General features: G+C 33.1%; 1 protein-coding gene across 4 annotated transcripts in view; it reads right to left on the reverse strand.

Moving 5' to 3' along the window:
- The window catches only part of LOC142331061 (protein qui-1), an 889,030-nt gene that overhangs the window by 638,470 nt on the left and 229,635 nt on the right, over positions 1–20,925 (reverse strand). For 3 of the 4 annotated variants that reach the window (XM_075376703.1, XM_075376704.1, XM_075376705.1), the window contains one exon: positions 4,842–4,870. The gene's annotated coding sequence lies outside the window, so the exon portion shown is untranslated. Of the gene's footprint in view, positions 1–4,841; positions 4,871–13,465; positions 13,621–20,925 lie in introns of those variants that run through there. The other variant, XM_075376707.1, reaches the window with a different exon arrangement.

Genomic DNA, 20,925 nt, shown 5'->3' on the forward strand with positions numbered 1-20,925 from the left:
TTTTGAAAATTATTGATATTATGTGATTCATGATTATTCACGTACGTTTTTTATATTATATAATTGTATATACGTGTTCAGTATACATTTTAACTCTAAAACTTAGTTGTTAACCGTAAAACAATAACTTAAATCACAACACAAACTTCACATATCGTGATATCATACCTCTCTATTCTTTGCTACATAAAAAAAAAATAAATTTTGTATTTACATAAAAAGTACAAAAATCTCTGATTTCGAAACCGGCAGAAAATTTTTTCCCAATACTTTGCCGAAGAGAATTACTTAGTTTACTGTACAAATATCGATAAGCTTATGTTACAATCAGGGCAGGTTCAAGAACCTGAGAAACGGCTCTTTTTCATTGATTCTTTCAAGCATAACTTAAAAGCAGTTCTGCTTCACAGTAATATCCTTCTATAGTAATCTGCTATAGAATTAATATGAAAGAAACGTATGATGTTATGGAAATTATTATTGTAAAAATATATAGTAAAAAAACTGACAACAGAGAAGTAGGACTTTACCGTCACGCCACTAAAGTCCTGAAAATGTGGGTTGATTGTGATGTATGGCTTACACACACACTAAAACACAACTTAATTTAAGATATCCATCATTTTATTTAAATAATTTTTTTTTCATTTATTTAATTCAATGATTCTAACTAAAGCGCGCGCGCATATCGTATTTAATTCGCGCGGATGTGGCGGCACTAGCGGCGACGGTCGGCACTAACTAAACTAGTGTAATTTCACAACTTAAACACAACAAATTTCGCTTGTACAATCGGCAGACTTGTGTAGCCGGAAGGCTTAACGCACTGGATACTGAGTCAATCGGGCGATCGAATTCGAGACCCAGCCAGACAGAGTTATTTTTTACACTTTAAAAAAATTATTCATTTATTTAATTCTATCGCTCTCTTGCGGCGTCAAAACATAACAGTAGTTTACAGCATTTTTTTAGGGGATGTGATTTTACCCACCGGGTTGGTCTAGTGGTAAACGCGTCTTCCCAAATCATGTGATTTGGAAGTCGAGAGTTCCAGCGTTCAAGTCCTAGTAAAGCCAGCTATTTTTACACGGATTTGAATACTAGATCGTGGATAACGGTGATTTTTGGCGGTCGGGTTTCAATTAACCACACATCTCAGTAACGGTCGAACTGAGAATGTACAAGACTAGACTTCATTTACACTCATACATATCATCCTCTGAAGAATTATCTAAACGGTAGTTATCGGAGGTTAAACAGGAAAAAGGAAGGCAGAAGGGGATGTGATTATGCAATTTTTTAAAATTTCAAAGTCGTGTTCATAATCGGTAATAGTACGGGTGAAAATCATTCATCTCATTCTCTGAAGTAATATCTAACGGTGGTTTCGGAGGTTGAAAAAAAAATAGTACGTTTATGTTGAAGCAGATAATCAGCTGTTTGCCGGCCTCCGTGGTGCGAGTGCAAGCGTCTCAGCCTTTCATCTGGAGGTCCTGGGTTCGAATTCCGATCAGGCTTGGCATTGGCGTTCTACAGTTATTGTTTGGTTACTTCTATCTAATTAATATAATAAATAAGAAGATAAAAAAAACTTATTTCATTATAAATAAGAGCATCGAAGCCATTTTGAGTTAAATGTACAAAAAGATACGATTAAAAAATATTTGTACGAATGTTTACGGGTAAAAATTTGTTTATACTATTTATAATACTAATAACCTACGAAAGTTCATATACTATAAAGTAACTTTCTTAATACATGATAAAACGATATAGGAATCTTAAAAAACTCTTCCTTGGCTTAGAAGAAAATTATAAAAAAGTAAAGCCTTTTTATTAATAAATTCTTTTTACAATTAAGACAAAAACCAGAGTAAGATCTTTTTGGTATCTAGCAAAGTTACTCAATTTTAAGTAATGACAAAAGTAAAGAAGAAATAGAGGCATTTACCGTACGGGATATAATTGCTTAGAATAATTATGAAGTCTAATGGAAATGCCGTTGCACCCTCTTTATATATATAAGAAATACAAAGAAAATAAAAAAAGGAGGCATCTCTTCAACGAGGAAACTCTGTTCTAGTAATTTTCTTTCACGCGCAATATTTTTAAACCTAAAATCTTATACTTTTCTCATTTCATTCTATTTCGTGCAGTTTAAAACAAAAAAAAAGTTATACGATATTTAACTGAAATCAAAGAGGCGCGAAATTAGAAAATATATATAAACATATATATATTCTTGTTATCAAAAATACACAAATATAACATTAGATTTTATTTTAATTTTTTTTTTTTTGAAAGTATTTTAAATGGAAATTTTAAATCTATATAATAATAAAATGATAACTATACTCGACGATCATGGACATATTGTCACCATGACAGAAATGTGTTCGTATTGTCATGCTCGGAAATTGAAATGGATACCAAAACGCCCCCGCTTTTTACCTCAAATTTGGGATTACTTTTTCAAAAATCGATGTTTATTGAAAAAAATTATTTTCAAATAATAGGATAATAAATTGTGGAAAAGTAATGATATTGGGAAAATAATTACGTTGAAAAAAAGTTGAAAAATTAATAATTTTTAAACTTCTGGGTACTCCGTACCCTTCAAACCTATCGAAATTCCACTGAAGAAAAGAAAAGTATTAGGCACGTATCTCTTGCGGCCAAATAAAAACCATCCGTGCGGAAATACCTGTACAACGGGAGCTTTGTCTACTGTAGGAGCGTATAGACCTTCTATGTCAAAAACGAAGAAAACATAGCTTTTAAGGCTTTAATTCTTATTAACATTATTCTCACAAAAATGAGGATAACGAACACCGGCTAGACGGTAAGCCTTTCCGGGTAGTATTTTTATATTCATCCATTTATACCATAAAAATTAACCGAACAGTCACTAACAATAACTTGTTCAGAAACTAAGTTTAAAAACAAATGTTATTAAATTTACGTATTTAGAATATACTTACGCGTAAATAAATAATACAACCCAGAGACGCTATACGCTTATGCGCTAAATTGCATTTCACAAATAAAAGAAAAAAACAGAATTACTATGGAAAATAAAGTTTAAAAAAATAAGTAAGAAAAAACAAACAATGCTTTACAGTTTTATCAAATTTTTTATTAAAAAACCTATGCGAAATTATGTACTGTAATAATTTTCTGCCTGTTTTTAAGCATAGTATTTGCGATCCATTTAACAATTTCAGCCGTATCTCATCTGTTTATCAACCGACTTGAACAAATAAGTTATTATTTGTTTAGTTATAAAAAACTTAAAATTTTATGTAATAAAGTATAATTTCATAAATCCAATATTAATGGAGCTATAAACGATTAAACAATTTAATTTTATGTTATTTGAATTTACAAAGGGAAAGTTTTCAATCTTTTATCTTTTGTAGGTGATACAGTTGGACACATGTAAACCAAATTTCATCAAAATATATCAATCGTTTCTTAAAATATACTATAAAAAAAAAAAAAAAAAAAAAAAAAAAAAAAAAAAAAAACACAAAATAGGTGACAGAAAGGTAAATGGATAGGACATTTTTTAACCTTTTTTTTTGTTTTAATGTTCGGAATTAGTCCCTTAACTATGCCTAATAACTCCCGGGATTACCTATCTACACAAACACATAAAATAATCGATCTGATTATTTCAATATAAATGAATTTTCACGCGCGTTTGCACAATAAAGCTTCCCCATAAATATATCTGGATCATGTAAAACAAATTTCTATTAAATTGGTCGAGCCGTTCTTGCTGATGCAAGAAAATACAAACAAAAAAAAAAAGCATTTTACTAGTAAATTTATATAAGGAATACATTTTTCTCCGCAAAATAATTAATTTTTTCTTATCAATATCTTTAAAATTTATTATCACTGTGATAAACGTAAAATTAACTGAGGTTCAAGAAGTACTGGTCGGAGTTGCTTTCTGCGAGATGAATTGTGTTTATAGCTATTTAGTAGAACTTTACAGCCTCATTGTGGTAAGAAAATTGAAAGTGAACTTGTAGAGCTATAGATCCGATATATTTTACGGATAGATAGGTATGCTTATGTACAACAGTATTTTTATTAATGGAAAAGGAAATGGAAAACCACTTTACTCCTCATTTCCCTTAATAAACCTCGGCTACGTAATTGTAAATGAGAAAAACTGCCAACGGTAGACATCACAATTATCTAGTAAGGAAATAAACCGTATAAGTAATAAAAATGGAACATCAGTTTGAACGATCATTTTATTTGCCCAAGATACAATCCCTTTAATTTTATATATATATATATATATATATATACATCCGCAGAAAATGCTCGGTGCATTTGCCGAACTGCATTTGAAAGATCGCTTTTTAACTTATTAAATGTTAGATGTGCGATGAAAATGAATAATAAAACTGGAAAATAAAACAGAATAAAGGAAAATACTTTTTGTAAAGTAAATTTATCCATTTACCTCTACTGTAAAGTTATTAAATATATACGGCTAAGAGTTTAATGTATAGGATATAAATGTGCGAGCACTCGACCTATAAAAAAGCAAAATCATAAAAATATTAAGTCTCCAAAAACCCTAATAAACTCATATGACAGTAATATACTACGCAGTTTTTCAAACTTTTATAATATTTATGTAAATTAAAAATGAAAAGATTATACAACAGACTAATAAAAAATACTAATCTTGTTCTAACAACCGTATATAAACCAAAGAAAAATTCGTAAAAAATTTAATATTCTTTCATAAAAAAATAAAACTATATAATAGAATCTAGAAAAAAAAAATAGTATTTTAATTAAGCAAAATTACTTACAGAAATCCAGATTAAAACGTTCGATGCACCTGGAAACAAGAGAAATAATTTGTATAATAAGGAGAATTGTATAATATTTACATATTATTTAAAATAAACAGAGAACTCTTCCTACCACTAAAAGTTAAAATTAACACTGAACATAAAGTTCTGTATATAAAAGTCACTGGAAGTTCACACCATTAAAAGGGTTCAGGAAAATTGCGGTAGGGAAATGTAGTTAGATTTACTTCCATTATTTCTTCACGCGCTTAGAATCGTTCTTTACCATTACTATTTAAATTATACAATATACTACACCGTTCACAATAAAATAATAAATTTAAAAAACTTTCTCAACAGGATTTGAATCTAATTTTCTACCTTAAAATTTTAATAGTATGAAATTTGTTATCTGTTATTTGAAAATATAATTATGAAATTGTACATACAAGTACACTGCTACTACGTGTGGTCCCTTATCGGACACCACATCTAATAGCAATGTGGCTTCTCCGCTGTAGCCTCTACACATCTGCAAAACGTGTCAAAAGGCGGATTTATATACCGACTTGTAAATCGTACGGCGACTTGTTAATATAAAATTATGTTTCTGAACTGGACATTGTAAGAAGTAATTTTTTAATTTATTATTAGGAGTGTTCTCGCAATTAGGTTCTGCTGTTGGCGATCGGTGTTGTTGACCTTATTTCTGAAAGTGGAATTTACCGGTGTATTATTAGCGTTCTAGAAATATTTCATATAATAGATTTTAAAGTCTTCGTACGACGTAAATTCAGATAAATATGTCTGAAACCAGTCTGCGACATCAAATGTGATATGCGAAAACAACATGAGGCGTTAGCGCTTCCATTTTAGTATATTCAGATTATATTGTTTAAAAAACTCTTGCGGGAAACACGCGTTAGGTTTGTTTAAGAACTGTCCAGTGGGCGATAACAGCCGATTGTTGCGTTGTTTGAGGTTAAATCAAGGTTGGAAATGTTAATCGGTGATTATCTTCTATTTTTTCTTTGTTTTTAAACAGAAAAACAATAAAATTTATATTTCAAAAATATTAATATACCTAAAATTATATTACGCTGGGCAGAGATAATACTGCTAAAGTAGAAGAATAACCTAATAAGACTGGATTTTATTCGTTTATTTATTGAATGCTATACGTTAAAAAAATCGGGCTGAAAACCTACTTCCAGTTCGTGTGGGCGTTCTACTAGACGGATCGGGCCTATATTTCTTTATTCTGCTCGGAATGACTAACAGATATGTCATTAAGCGTCAACGGGCCCCAAACTTGAGTCTCCTTTGAAAAATTGTCATTTAATTGTCATTGAGAAACTTCCGACAATATTACTCACAAGAAAATCACTTTGAAGGCCTGTCGATACTTGTTATCGTATCTGCGAGCCGTTCCGAGCAGAATAAAAAGAAAAAAAATCAGCCCAATCCGTCCAGTAAAACGTCTGGACGGTCTGGAAATATGTTTTCAGCAGGTACTATACTTATAGTAGGAAAGAAAAAAAAAGGTGTTAGGAGGGTGAAACGTATTGTAAATGGAGTAGGTTTTCAGCCGATTTTTGTCTTATATACATAACAATGCTTTGAAATAATAACGGCATGCAGCAGCACAAGTTCAAGCCGAATTTTTACATACATAAAATTAGCCCACTTTTTAAAATATATAGCATTACTTTGTAATAATAACGCTGAATCCAACGGAGCAGCAAGGGGCCGCTAATTAAAAAAATTAACATATGAAGTTTCATTTTTGTGCTGGTAACAATAAAAAGAAAAATATAATTTATTAAATTATGAAAGACAATATTATTAAAATTAACAGAAGTAATAATAAAAAATAAAAATTCGTTGGAGCTGTACACGGGAGTCAAAATCCCGTTACATATATATTATCATTTATCATATCATATTATCACGCTTATATATACATGTTACCGTTTATCATTTTATGCATTTTATTTTTTTTTCTATATTAAGAACGATGCTATTAGGTACCTTACGCCGAAAATGCAACAGCGGTAACCTGTCAGGATCATCGCAAACGCGAGGACGAGGTCACTGCGGCTATAAATGCCACAAGCCCTGACAAATCTCAGGGGCTGGATGGCATTTCCGCAGGACCGTGTCCTGCGGAACGTCTCGCGATTCGTAATCACAGGAGTAGCGGCTATATTTTTCTTCTCAGAAAAATTATCTGGATGGGCCATTATACATCCAGCTGGAAGACTGCGAGAGTAGTGTGCTTGCCGAAAATGGGGAAAGACCCACTTTTCCCCCAAAACTATAGGCCGATCTCCCGGCTCCCGGTATCGTCTAAAATGTTTGAAAGGATCCTCTTGGAACGTCTGAACCGATATCTGGGTTAGGGAATCAGTGAAGACCAGTTAGATTTTCGGCGAGGTAACTCAACTACTCACCAACTGGTACGGTTCGTAGACTGCGTCGCCACTGGCCTCAACCGAAGGATGGTCACTGTGGCCGTCTTCCTGGATGTGGCCAAGGCATTCGACAGGGTATGGCACGAGGGCTTGTTATACAAACTCGCACGATTCCCCCTGTAGAGTGAGTTGGTAATGCTGTTGCGTTCCTACCTGATGAGCAGAAAATTCCACGGCTCGATGGGAGAATCGGTTTCCACTGACCGACCCATCGAGGCTGGAGTACCGCAAGGGGCTGTCCTTTCCCCCTGCTTTTCACGACATATATCAACGATATGCCGTGCATAGCCGGGGTGAAGGCCAGTCTCTAAGCCTCTACGCTGATGACACCGCGTTCTTCTACTCGTCGTGTAATACCGACTTTGTAATAAGGAAGCTGCAGGAACAGCTGAACGGGTTTGAGGAGTAGGTTGAGAAGTGGCGCAAATCAAGGTGAACGGAGATAAATCCGTGGCCGTGATCTTTGCGTCTCCCAGGAAACGGTAAAGACCCGCTCGGCTGGAAATCTGTGGCGACCTTATTGAATAAAAAAAGTCGGCGAAGTATCTGAGAGTGATTATCGATGACCGGCTGACTTTCCAGGAGCACATTCTTAGTGTGACCAAGAGAGCTAAGAAGGTTCGAGGCGCATTCCATCCGCTACTGAACCGACACAGCCCAACACCAAAGCTAATAAAGATTCTTCTTTTTAGGATATATGTACTACCGATCATTTTCTACGCCTTCCGGGACTGGGGAGGACTGGAGAGTTCATACCTCCTGAAGAAGCTGGAAGTCGTCCAGAACATCGCCCTGAGGACGATATTCAGAGCCTCCTGGTTCGTCAGGAACTCAGCTCTGACCAGAGATGCCAGAATGCAAACTGTCTGCCAGGTGAGACTGAAGCGGCGAGGCGGTTCTTCAATTCAACAGCTTCGTCCGAGTTTCAACACATCCGAGACATATATGCTGGGAGGACCCGCAACCACAAGAGGTCAGGAAACGGCCCCACGCAGTCTTGGATAAGCCACCATGAGCCAACAGCCAACTAGATCCAGATGAACTACAAAACTCCAAGGACAGCAACAGAATAGCGTGTTTGACCAAAACCCAACGCGGTCCATGTAATATTTCCCGATAACCAACACATTACCTCCAGAAAATCTCACTTAATAGGGGAATACATCATACCGAATTCCTTACCCCCATCCCAACCCCATTTTCCCACAGGCTTGGATAGCTCTGGGACACAACGTCCTAGAACTGCACAACCAAAACACATTTTCTTTAATAATAAATAAATGTAATGAAGTACCGGCGCCAAAATTACCTACGGCGCCATCTTCTCTCGAGAGGACGACTCCTTAAACAAAGGATTTCAGCCCATTCTGGGCGGAAAGGGAGAGCGTCACGAAAGATAAGCTCATTAGCGCATCGTTCCGACGGGTCCCTACCGTTAAAACCTCCATTGGCTCGAAACGCAGTCCAAATTTCACCAAATGAATCAACGCCACTTTCTATTTATAACCCGTCAGATCATTAAAAACATCCAGCAGCAAAGAACGCAAGTCCGTATACTGCGATTAGTAGGAGGGTATTATACCCTCCGATATCCTTGCGTTCCGTTCCGTTGTTATACATAGAAAGAATAATAAGATTTCCTTTCTATTTTTCGTCTGTTTTGCTTCAATAAAAAACCGATTTTTAAAAGTTTTATTTATTTTTTATTGACAGTATTTATATTAATTTACTCAAAATTAAATTCTGTACAAGTTTTCTTACTAAATCTTCCACATTTATTAATAATTTAACAAAGCTATTATTGCACTACAAATCTAAATAAAACTTGTTTTTCGCACCAAATTTTTTGTTTTACGATGGATATCTTAAAACCTTCTGAAGTTACATTCTGGACCATGTTTTATCCTATTTCCCACATCAAATTACATAAAAAACCATAAAAAGCACTTGTGATTGTGCGAAAAACAGAAAAGGAACTGATAGCAGCCGGTGAAGAAGCGGCCGAGATGGTTAGGAGGTGGCTAATAGTTCATGGTCTACGACTCGCTGAAGACAAGGTGAAAGTGGTTGTGTGACTGGGAGACGCAGACTAAATCCGGTGCATTTTAGAATGGGAAACACGATGGTCCACCGTAGCCCAGCCGCGAAGTAGTTAGGCGCGTGACTGGACAGGCACCAATCCTTTACTATACATGTTCAGGAAGCGGTGAGAAAGAGCGAAAATTTGGTGCTGACGCTCAGCAAAATCATGAGGAATACCCGGTCCTGAGACTGGCATAGGAAACTGTTGGCCAGTGTGCACTCTTTGCTAGTGTAAAATGGAGTTCCTGTATGGCTGGGAGCGCTGTTGAGGGTCAGGAACGTGAGGCGTTTGGTTATAAAACAACGTAGGCTAAATATACGTATCGCGGGGTATCATACGATCAGCGCCGAGGCGGCATCGGTTATAGTTGTTGGGGTGCCGCCGATAGACTTACAAGCGCAAATAAGAGCTTCAGTGGTGACCGGACGGAACAGAAAGGAGCAACTGACGGTCTCTACATGGCTTGGCGGCACAGGTGTCGGGATTCGGACAAAGGAAAGTGGAGATATGAGTTCATAAGCGATGTCAGGAACTGGGTGGTGCGAAAGCACGGTAATATAGGCTAAAAATTCAACCACTTCCTGTCTGGACATGGATGTTTCCGGGACTACCTTTACAGAATGGCTCAGGCGATGATAACCAAAGCGGTTTCACCCACAAAAAACGCACAAAAATGTACAGATTGGATGGGCAGATTCACTACAAGTCGCTGTCATGATTGCGGCGGGCTGAATACAGCAAAGCAAGTGGTGTTCTTTTGCTTTAGATGGCGCGAAAGTATTCGAAGATCAGGGTGTGGAAGGGGCCAACAATTAATCGAGGTGATGATCAGCAATAGCGACAAATGGGAATGCGTCTCGACTATAATAGAGACAAAGATACGAGAGAAGACCAGTGAGGAGAGGCGACAACATGCTGAGGAGATGCAGGTCGATAGAGACGTGGGGTTTGATGACGGATTATCAAGGCTTCTAGGGGTGGTTGGCGGGGGCTTCTCGGAGTCGTCACACATCGATTGCCCCCTGGGGACGCTTTCCGGTCATCTAGATTCGGATAGTAGAGTGCCCGGGTGATCATGCAGGGGCTGTGTACATACCGTATTGTTTAGATCCGGCTCCTGCAAGATAAGAGGTGAAGGTTTTTTAGCGAGTGAGAGCCTCGCAATGCCGTCAGGCCCGCACTGACGGCGGTTTGCAGAACTTTTTTCTCCTCCTACGGGGGAAAAAAAACAACATTATTTTAATTTTTAATAGAAATGATGACCTGCAGCTGATCTTGAAGTAAAATTACCATATTAATAGACAAATATGACCATATTGAATAACAGGTATTTAATGACATAATAATTTCTTTATAGTAAATTTTCGTTTAAATGATTTAACCGATTACCCCGTTGACTGGCGCTTGTGAAATGGATTAAATTTTACCTTCCTTAATTATATCACTTTTTTTTTATTAAAATACAAAATATATTTTTGCAATTCCTTATTTTAATGTTCAATCTATTAAAGTGCCAATTTGTATAAAACCCAATACAATTTTTTTGTTAAAATAAGAAGGGATATTCCCGATAGAAATTTTAATGTATTACCGAGAAAAAAATATATAAGCGATAAAAAGTTTTTATACCGGCATTTAAAGATATAAAAAATATGTTTTTAACGTGTGAACGTACCGTGAAATTTTTAAAATAGGTTGGACAAACAAACTGGGAAATATCAAAGTTAGAGTACACAAAAAAATTGAAGTTTTCAATTTGATGAAACAGAAGGTTTTTAAAATTTTTTGTCGATAAGATTTGAAATTAGAAAAAAATCTAGGAGAGAAGTGATTTTTTTGGGGGTGTAATATTACAAAGTGAAAAAATAGGTTGATGAAGTGTTGTGTATTAAAAAAACGAGATTGATGATAAAAGGAAGTGTAAAAGGTAAAAATGTAGAAGACAAAGCAGGAAAACATGCTACAAAAATGTAAATCATCTAATAACAAATGTGTACCGGAACAAAACAAAAGATAGAAATCGCTATTAAACAGACGGTTTGTACAAATTAAAAAGAAATGAGAATTAATATTTTGGGTCTTTTTACTTCCTTGTACGAAGTAAAGGAAGTATTGTGTTCGTTAAAAATTTGGATTTTCAGATTTTAACGGAAATATCCATTTTGACCATCTCTGAATTCGTTTTGACTAGTTTCGGCGTGCGTCTGTAAGAACGTATGTGTCTCGCGTAACTCAAAAACGATTAGCCGTAGGATGCTGAAATTTTGGATTTAGGATTGGTGTAACATCTAGTTGTGCACCTCCCCTTTTGATTGCACTCGACTGGACCAAAGTTGTCCAAAAAAGCCCAAAATCCAAAAGAATTTGTAATTTGGACCTTTTCATAACTGCAGTAATAAGCCCTCATCGAGAGCTTTTCAACGATATATCACAAGTGGTACTTATTTTCAGTGGTTTCAGAGTTAGAGCCAAATACAATTTTAATTAATGAAACATTTGGATCTTACAAGGGGAAGGCTTTTAATTTAAATATATTGATTTATTAATTATTAATAACCTCCGATTGTAAAAAAAAATTATAATAAATAATAATTCAATAAAAAAAATGAAAGAAAAAAAAATCAGAAGTTATTAATGAAATAAAATTTTATGTACTTTTCATTTTAAAAAGATGCGGATACGTAATTTAACAGGCGTAGAAGGAAGTCATGTGATGTTCACATCCGAGTTTTTGTTATGGACCCCGCACTCCACCTTTTTATTATTTCTCACGGAATTATAAAATATTATGATGTAATATCGTTTAAATATGAAATAATTAAGTAATATCGGAAATAAATAGTTTTGTAAAACTTTACTTGTATTGGCCTGTAAGGTTTACAGGTAAGATATATCTCTTAAGATAATATCTCGTTCTGCGCACAAAAATTAAATTAACTATAAATTAAAGTTCCGTTATTCTAAGTATTATTTAGGTTAGTTTTAATCGGTTACGTTCATAGAATTTATTAAAGGTGTGAGTTTAAAAGTGTGTAGCATAAGTTTAAAAAAATACTTTATAGGTTAATTTTCTTCGTACGGCAAAATTGGAGGTTTGCATTTGTTTAATAATTCTACTATTCATATTGTGATGTTTCGTTAGTTGTCATTTAGCAGTACACCGTAAAACCTTTGTTGAAAAGCAATATTATGGATGAAACGACTGTATGAGGTAAAAGTGGTCCTGCTTTACTGGAAACTCACAACGTCCGAGTGAAAAAGCGCTAGTCTTGTGTTCGGACAGTCAAGGTTCCAAATTCACTATATAAGTTCACATCTACCTAAAATCTTCCTGAGTAGTTTATATGATAAATTAAAAGGTGACAAGCAGAAAAACATGTTTAGCGTAAAACTACGGTAAGGTGTATAAAAACAAAATTTTGCACGAGGAACTATCGTAGTGAATTCATCGTTACTGAAGGTTTTTAAAACTTGTATGTACCAGTAGTTACTCGTACACACAAGGAAGTTTCCTTGTACAAAAATTTCATTGGATAAATAATAATTCAATTTAAAAAAAATATTTCCTTATAAAACCATTTTAAAAATTATTAAAAATGTATATTCATGGATGAAATCGAAATATAAAAATTAAATGTTAAAATTGTAATAATTGAAAGAAATAACAATAATAATGAAAAATCAGTTTTAAAATAAACAACAGAAAGGAGTCATGCCTCACAATATGCCAAAATTTAAACAGCAAAAGGTTACCTAAAAACAATTTAACACAACCCACAATAATTTTACAAGAAATTTTCTATAATTAAAATTCTTAACTTTCGAAATAAGAATGGAAATTAAAAAAAAAATGTTAAATGTTAAAAAAATGTCTGAAAAATGTTAAAACCAAAAATTATGGACGAAAAGAAAATTCACAAAATAAAAGGTTTCGGTCATTAGACAATCATATCGCGCGCGCGCGCGCACACACACAGTTATAGTAATTACTTTAGACATTTAATTAGTATTAAAAAAAATCTAATATGAACATTTTTTTACTACAAATTAAAAACGAAAAAACAAAAATATAAACACACACGCACCTTAACAAGAAATGTCTGTTATAAATTGTTGAATTAATATAACTATATTATTTAAACTTGTCTCCCAAAAACAAAAAATGATAAATAAAATGCGATACTACGTAACAAACACTTATTAAACACAGCATACTTCTACTAACAACTGAACGAACGAACGAACGGTAGTACAATTCAACCGCGCAGTCAAGGAGCAGCATAGCAAGTAACCAACAGTTAATATATTCGTTGATTTCCGTTTATAATCGTACATTGTATACACAACGACGGTGATGACTATCGGTGTAGTTACGTCACATCGTTTCTACCGGGCATCAGCGGTTCGTGCTATGTTTTATTTATTTTTTATCATCTTGTGTTCATAAATAAAATAAATTATATTAACAAATTTATAATTAATCAAAAAATTATACAGTCAATTATGTAACATAATAATATTTTTGTAAATAAACGTATTAATATTTATACAAATATAAAACATAAATAAAAAGTTAACTTAAAATAGAATGATTCAGTCAATATAACAATGGGTCACATAAACCCTTACATATCTACATTATGTTTAGAAAATTATCAACGCGCATGCACGCACGCACACTGGCACACAGGGTAGCACGTACACACACACACACACATGTATATGCAAACGCGTATGTATGCATATATAAAACTTAAAGAACATTAATGAAACAGATACCAATTACGATCTCTACATAAACATGAACAAACCGTTACATTATACGAACTTCTAATCTAATCGCGAGAAAAACTATAAATACATCTTACCTGTTATCATATATGTTCTTACGTTGTTAATAATCTCATTTATAAATATTTCAATGTGACAAATGACCGAGTCATTTTGTCATTTATATCAGATCTTCCTCAAATTTTCTAGTGTACACGGTGTTTTAACAAAGAATGACAACTCTTAAATAGTTTTTCGACAATTAAAAATAATAAAATTAAATTAAACAAATGCTCTTATTCTTTTCCTGTTTGCCTCCGGAACCACCGTAAGGTATTACTTAGAGGGTGATATGTATGAATGTAAATGTAGTATAATCTGTGCAGTCTCAGATCGACCATTCCGGAGATGTGTCGTTAATTGAACCCGACCACCAAACAACACCGGTATCCACGATCTAGCATTCAAATCCAGAACACTCCTGTATAAATGCTCTTTTCTGCAAATATTTATCGGTATGAGACCATCACATTCCTAAGATTCTTAAGAAGACCGATTTTTGTTATTTTATTTTATATAATATTTTTTTGTGTAATTACTTTGCATATTTTTTTTGGGCAAGAAATATACAAAACAAAATTAAATTAGGAAACTAAAAGAGGATAACTTTTTTTTTATTATTAAAATACGTTTTCTGTTTATAAAAAAAATTAAATTATTGTAAGCGTAATTTGATGAAATAATTAAAGTAAGCAACACACAAGCGTCAATCTTAACTCGCTATCACTGTAACTCACTGCATAAGCGCGTATGAAAAGTGCACGAAGTCATCATAACCTCAATTTGAGCTTATGTCGTCTGTTTTCGACCTTTGTTAACAACCTGTATATATTGTACGTTTCATTTATTCAGTTCTAATTGTAAAAAACAAATTTCTTATTTTCCCCTTAATTTCCTTTTTCTTTATATTTGTATCTTTTTTGTTATGCGACCCCACTCTTTTTGTATGTAATATTTATGAATTTTTTTGGTATTTCCACATATTCAGTTGAGAGTTTGGAATCTATGTCCCACCGAACACAAGACTAGCACTTTTTCACTCGGAAACTACGAATTTACAGTAAATTAGGAAAATTTTTAACTCGTATAGTTGTGTCACTCGCTCTTAACAATGGTATCGATCAACATTTTTCACAGCAACTAACGAAACATTCTCTCACGAAGAAATATACTGTAGTAAAATATGTGAAAAATTGAAAATATTCTCTTCGCCATTTTGCAATTAGGTCACGCAAAAAGCAGACTTTTTGGGAGAAAGGTAACCGGTCCTGTAAAGTTCTTTTAAAAACTATGCTACACACTCGCACAATATATTCTATACACTTTAACTAAAATTAATTTGAAAAATACTTAGAACAACGGAAAATTATTATGCAGGTGGCCAAAAGACCACCTGCAATATCCTGCAAAATTTGTTGAAATGCATGCTTTTGACGTAACCGATATCGCCAAAAAAATTCACGCGTACAGGAACCTATTAGATGTCTTGTACAGCATCCCTTCATGGTTTCTCCTTTTTGCCGAAGCTCACAACGACTTATTTGTTACGGGATTGTTCCGATATAGATATATCTAATTGACGAAATTGTGGATGCGATTGACCGACTGGTTGATAAAATTCATGTTAGGATACACTGCATACCGCCGCCGTATTCTTTTTACATATCCGACACGATTGTGGGGGCCAGGCTCGATACACTCTCGAATGACGTTCAGCAGCGTTTCAACCGTACAATCCGGGACCGCATAAAAAAATACAATCTTTCTTTAACTTCTTGGCAAACACCATCGAATCCCATTATTGTTGATACACACGGCCGACTGTGTCCTCTGACTGAAACATGATATATCTATCTCTATGGTTTTGTTTACTCCTCAAATTTTTATTTCCTTGTACGATTGTGATCGCGAAAAATTTCAATTTCAGATTTTAACGGAGATATCCATTTTGATCATTTCTGAATCCATTTTGACTAGTTTCGGCGTGACGTCAGTATGTACGTACATATGTAGGTATATATCACGCATAACTCAAAAACTAATAACCGTAGGATGTTGAAATATCGGATTTAGGACTGTTATAACTTCTAGTTGTGCACCTTCCCTTTTGATCGCAATCGACTGGACAAAACGTGTCCAAAAAAACCCAAATATTTTTCAATCGGTAACGATATTTTTTCGTCGGCGCAAATTTCGTCAATGTATATTCCTTCGATCACGAGTATACAAAGAAAAAAAAACAACTGTAAACGGAAATCGACTGCCCTTCTTCAGCCACGTTCCATTTTGTAAGCCTATTTCGCAATTACATTGTATTTTACGATATCTTAAGGCCTTTCGATAAAAGATATCAGCATTTCGAACATTTCCGATTGTTTACGTATAACCGATTATTATGCAGTACCCATGTCTCCCTATAGAAATCGACCGCCCTCTTTACAGTCGATTGCACGAACTTAATGAGAGACGTCATATAGAACAGTACGATTATCTACACGAGAACAAAAGTGAAAAATATTAAAACAGATAACGAAATACGTCGTATTATTACTGAAGAAACACAATAACAGAACTTTCAGTTCAGAACAACGAGAAATTAACATTGCCTGCACATAGACAATACCGGATGGCTATCATATCTGTAACCTGTACAGGCCAACACAGCTAAGATTTTTACAAAATTATTTAACATCTTCATATGATTTAAACGATATAACAATATAATTTTATATAAACCACGAGAAATAATAAAAAAACAGTTCGGGACGGATAACAAAAAACACTCGTATTTTTTGAAAGCGGATTTTTCTCTTATTAAATTTTCTTCAACAATTTCTTTTTAATTATGAGAATCAGCCAACAAAGTTACAGAAATTATAACATTAATTATGTTAACAATAGAGTTAAATTTTAGTGTAACTACTTGTTTTAAATTCTTGGAATAAATAGTATTTAATTCAATCTTTACAACAAAATTTGTAATTATTATTATTATTATTATTTTATTACATTTTAACATTTAAGTAGGGTACTTTAATACAATAAAAGAATTCTTTGTTAGTCATTATAATATGTTATTGGGTCATTTTTATATATATCTTTGTACATTTAGTTTTTTAAAATTGCGAGCTTAAAATAATGTTATAATACTTTTTACTTATAACACATATTAGTTAAACATTGTTATTTTTATGCAATAAATAAAATAGTAAATACTAATAAACTTTTAATCAGAATTTAATTAAAATACAACAATTTACGGAAGATAAACAATAATAAATGTACATAAATTTTATATTACTATTATTTTATTTAAAACTATGCGATAACACAGAAAAGTTTGGTAAAATGATATAAAAATTATATAAAACAATAAAAATTGAATATTATATATTAGTACCCGTTTAAAATAAATTATATGTAGCTGTAACAATAAATTTAATAATATAAAATTAAAGTAACGTCTGAAAATAAAATAAAAAAAATATTAATACCCTATTAAATTTCATATAGAAGACTTTTAAGTGGTAAACGAACTAAGAAGGATTCAAATTGTTTAATGTTTGGAGTGGAATATTACAATATGAAATATCCTACGATGTTATCATATTTTATAAAGATTACTATACTACAAAGTAACAACGAATAAATTACATATGTGATTTAAACATTCAATTTTCTTCTCTCTTAGCGATACTTATCGTCTAAAACTCAAATGCTGCTTATGAATGAGTTTTAAATTATATGTTAATAATTTTATGAAAATTTAGTTTACCTTTGTATTTTGTAAGAGTACGTAAGCATATAAGTCCTCTGTTTTAAAAAATGGAAATGAATATTTGACTATTTAGATCTTTTTACTTACCTTTCTACACAGGTTTTTCAATAATTTAAAGTAATCTAAACGAATGAAAAACGATAAAATACTCATCCTTGAGTAAAATACGAACAAAATAAGAATAATAAGATTAAAAATAGGAAGGAGATAATTGTAATCGACCTGTTTATGTTACTTAGGAGAGTTGGTTTATGCGATGAAGATAGTCGCATTATGTTATCTGTGCGGGCGAGTTGTTGACGTGAATTCAATTCGTTTGGTTACAAGAATTAAAACTTAAGAAGAAGCAATCAATTCTTTTCAAAATTATGGCGTTTTACATAACCCGCGAAAATTTAATAACGGTCTCGAAATAGTATTGTAATTGAATCGCATAATCTTCAACTATAAAGCTGTGCGAAAACTCAGTACCGTGAATATAAACGATTACGATATAACACATATCTATCGGGGTCAAAACTGTCATTTTGTAAAATAATATTTTTTAAGTTTTTCTAACGCGGTGCCGTTGATAAAATACAATTATTGCGTATAATATAAAGTGCTTACCGATATATTATTCGATTCTCTCAAGCGCTTTCAGCTATTCTGCCGCCTTCAGGAGGATTATAATTTACGATTGACAATTGTGATACTATTACAATACGGACGTACTTACTTTAACTTTTACAAAATGCGATCGATTGTTATTTAATAATTTATATCATAAATTATAATCCCTCCTGAAGATGGCAGAATAGCTGAAAGCGCTTGAGAGAATGGAATAATATATCGGTAAGTACTTTATATTATACGTAATATTATTTTTTTATATATTGCTGGCTTTAAAAATTAACCGCCATCAAATTTTGCGAAAGTTTGAAATATATGCGTCTACAACAGTAGATCGGAACTGGGAACAGTTATATTCGTGAAGTAACAGCTGATTACTTTTCAAATTATCCAGTTCAAATTGGTGGCCCTTGAACTACAGTAGAGATTTACAAAAGCTTACTTTTTCTTGAAAAAACATCACGTTGTCCGTAAACTTCCTGAATACTGGGTTTTTGTTTGTTTTGTAAGAAAAGTAGAAATACCTTTTTGGGGTAGTTGATAACAGGTCGGCTGTTATATAAACAAATATTACTTCTTGTTTTTTACTTTACGATCATACTGAACTAATGGAAGGGCTATAATCAACTGCAAAATATAGGTTATCAAAAAAAAAAACTGTAACACAAAAGTACAAGCTAAGTGACTTGAAACGCAAGCGCATACACAAACAAAAGAAAGCACGTGGACTGCAGGACGGTACCCATTGTTCTATGATTGAATGCGACTTTATGTGACATCACCGTCAAGAGGACAGTGATTTATCCTAAAGAATACTTCATCGGGTTTCAATTAACCACACTTCTCAGAAGTGGTCGACCTGAATCTGTTCTTGACTACATTATTACCGGGTTACATTTACATTACACTGCACTACATCTGCAGCTGAAAAAATGGTTGGAGATATAGATAAATCCATTGTATTGTTAAGTATACCCGTTGAACGGTTTTAGAATCTCTGTAAAGTAATAGAGGAAATAAATAATATTCAATAGTAATAATAAAATTCCATCTCCGAGGTGAGTACACCTAGGCGTACATATGAACGTAGTTAGTTTTATACCTTTTTTAACGTATTTTAATTAATTATGAGTTCTAACTGCGGAATTATTGACAGATATGACATTTATTTGAAATAGAGGTATGTGTATTTACATGGTCAGGGGCCTATACAGCCTTGATATCTTGTGTTTTCTTGGGATTATAAGTCCCATGACAGTTCTATTTCTGTGTGATCTATCTGACAAGACTATTCTTTTAACTAGGTTCCCTATATATTTAATTTTTTTTTTTAATTTCATTTTTGTTTGAGAAAAAAGATAATGACCACAGTAGTCTCAAAACAAAACGATTTCCATTAAGTAAATTTTTACATGTAGTAAATATCGCTTACGATATAAAAGTGAAATTTATTATTTTTATTTTATTTTACGAACATATAATATTCAACGAATAAATTTAAGAACGTTACATATGCAATATATCTTACGCGGAATACAAACTATTTCCTACGTGTGAGCCAGTGAATACCCACACATATGTGAATGTACCTTTATGTTCATAAATATAACATTTCTATAGACGGTATAAATAGCGAACTATTTATCGCCTACTTTTGAAATGAATACTTCAAAATACGCGGTGTACAAAGTAAAGGAGGTTAAAGAGATATGAGACGGTACAGTCCGGGTAATATGTAACTATATCGTAGTGAAGTACGAAAAAGGAGAGCCATTTTCTACCGTTGCAATTTATTACCTTTTCCAAAGAAAGGCACCAGAGCCCTAGTACTGCAGTGCTACAGCTTTTCATGTAACTTTAAAGGTGGAGACTGTAAGCTCTACTATAGCAAACTACGAATATTACGCTATACGTTGAATATACGCCTTTCTCACTTTGTAACTATCTGTACATTAAACACATAACGCCACATATTACGCAAGTAAAAACGGACGTTTAGTAAAACAATTATCTACGTTTACCATAATTTGTTAAGAAAAATTTTATTATTTTAAAACAAATTTTGTTCTTTACGAATACATCTAAAACAAACTTTATTTCTCCATCAAACTTATTATTTTACTTATGCAACTGATGTAACGAAAAAGAGTTAATAAATAAATCGTTTGTGGTTTATGGTGACTACTTTAGTATACTCGAACGACTCAATTCATTTTCTTCCAACATTTCCTTTCAGATTTATTTACCGACAAAAAGAAATAATAGATACAAAGTTGAAATTATATACACAAAAAGGTTGTCATTAAGAAACGAAAAGTATTTTCG

The sequence above is a fragment of the Lycorma delicatula genome, chromosome 10, assembly GCF_047948215.1.
Source record: "Lycorma delicatula isolate Av1 chromosome 10, ASM4794821v1, whole genome shotgun sequence".
In the NCBI taxonomy this organism is placed as follows: Eukaryota; Metazoa; Arthropoda; class Insecta; order Hemiptera; family Fulgoridae; genus Lycorma; species Lycorma delicatula.